Source organism: Vigna radiata, chromosome 6, assembly GCF_000741045.1.
Source record: "Vigna radiata var. radiata cultivar VC1973A chromosome 6, Vradiata_ver6, whole genome shotgun sequence".
NCBI lineage: Eukaryota > Viridiplantae > Streptophyta > Magnoliopsida > Fabales > Fabaceae > Vigna > Vigna radiata.
The window spans coordinates 13,761,668-13,764,029 of record NC_028356.1 but is presented as its reverse complement, the minus strand read 5'-3'; positions in this window follow the sequence as shown (position 1 = coordinate 13,764,029).

Below are 2,362 nucleotides of genomic sequence, written 5' to 3'. Positions count from 1 at the left end.
AAGGTGTGCAAGAGGGAATCAACCTCTTCAGAGGATATGTCATTCCTGCGGGGCTTTTCAGTGCGATTTAAAAACAAAAAGTGGATTGTCAACAAAAAGCTAGGAGATGAAGGAATGGTGGAGATTAGAAGACCATATTCCACAGTGATCAAGAGGATGGACAGAAGAAAATTGAGCCGGTGGGACGATGGAGATCCCAACGTGAAGAAAAAGAGTTGAATTGCTGGAAACCATTTTTTGTATTTTTAAGAACAATTTTCATTTTCAGTTATTTTTATTTTTTTTTACTTTCATTGGAACATGTAAATTTTGAATTTTTGGAACAATTTTGGGTAGCATTTGCTGAGGGATGCTAAAATATTTTTAATCCACTGAAGGATTCCAGGACGGCACACCTACTGATGGGTGGGGGAAGGAATTGCACTTACTGACAAGTGCTAAACAGGTTTGGGTCAAGCTCGTGACGTTAAACAAGCGCTACTAGGAGGCAAACTAGTTTTCTCTCTTTTACTTTTTAAATTCCTAGAATAGGTTGAATTTTAATTTCAGTGTGTACTCTTGGCTTGAATACTTTTCTGAAAATGTTTGACTGACTGATGTGCATGATGGAACTATTTGATGATGATTTGGTGTGAATGATAATTGAGTTGTGTTGTGTGTGAATATCCAGTGAAACAGATGTGTGATGAATTATGATTGTGGTTATGATGCTAAGCAGAGTGTATGAATGAATTTTGTGTGAGAAAGCAGTTGTGTGAAGTTTTGAGCTTCAGAGTTTTATTGTTGTATGCATTGTTCACAGGAAAACATGAATGATATTGCCTTAATCTTGATGATTGATTGAATTGCTTGTGAATGTCATATGATTAAGGTCGTTTTTGAGAACCCTTCTTTAGCCAAATTTTCACTCAAAATTTTTGTGAATGTCATATGATTGAACCTTAGCCTTAAACAGGATGGAACCCTTGTCTTGAAATTCTTTACCTTGAGTTGGGATAAGCTTAACTGTATGCGATGAAAATGTTCAAGTTTGGGGTTGTATGGGGGAAAATTGAAAGGCAAGTGAAAAGCATTGAGCTCAAATGTTGTGAAAAGAAAAATTCATGAGAAAAAGAAAAGAAAAGAAGAAAAACATGAAGATGAGCTCAATGAAAAAGAAAAGGGGAAAAAGTTGGGAATGAGTGAGATTAGTGATGAAGAGAGTTGTGCTTAATTTTTGAATATCATGGTAGCTCTCTTAACTCAAGGACTTTGTATTCTAGAAAAACCAATTTTTTTTGTTAGCCCAACCTGATTACAAGCCTTGGAAAAGTCCTTTTGATGGCATTTGTGTGTAAAGATATTGATTGTTTGAGATGAATGACAATTTTGTTTCATGTGACTTGTGAATAATAGAGAGTTAGAGTGTTACCTTAAACACTTGAGTGATTGAGTGAAACACTTGCTTGGTTTGAATTGTTAATTTTCATGAGTGCATTTGTGCTTAGTGGATTGGTCATTCATAATGTGTAACATCTGTTCTGCAATCTCTGGATTGAAAGCATGCATGCACCTTATTTTAATTTCACTGAAGATTTGAAATTGAGTAGTGTTTGTCATGTACTTTGGGAATGTTGAAACAGTGGATGAAATAGTATAAAGCCAAGCTTTGTTTTGTGTGTTGTTTTGTTTTGTTTGCTTGAGGACAAGCAAAGTTCTAAGTTTGGAGTGTTGATGAAGGTTGAAAAACAGTTATTTTCATATGTCATTTTAGACCAAATTACTCCCTTTACTACTTGGAATGAGCTTAGAATCAAGCAAAACTCAATAAATGAGTCTGTAGAGAGTCAAAAGCTGTTTTTAGCGATATTATGCTTGTTTTGCATTGTTTTGTAGCAATTTTGAGAAAGTGAAGAATCGAGCTGAAGATAAAGGTCGTAGACTCAAGAAAAGAGAAGAAAATTGAAGATTTGAAAAGTCGACACACCGCCCGGCGGCAAATTCCACCGCCGGGTGGTCCAGGGCGAGGAGTAGGCACCTGGCGTTGGCGCTGGGCGGATTTGCGATTTGTGGGAAACCGCCGGGCGCCACACTTAAACCGCCGGGCGGTTGTCTGTTGGGCTTGGGCCTGTTTTCTGTTGCGCTCCTCACCTATATATAGCCCTATTGCGAGTTTAGATGCATTCTTTGGACAGAAGGGGGTGGCCAGACCTAATTTCACTCTCTGGAGAGGATCATTTGGATGCTTAGGCTCCTTTTCATCTTTTCTAGGGTTTGTTCTTCCATTTTTCATCCATTTTTCATCTAGTTTCACCATGTCAATGGTGAACTAAACCCTATTGTTGTTGGGGGAAACAATGTAATCTTTTGATACTCTCTTTTA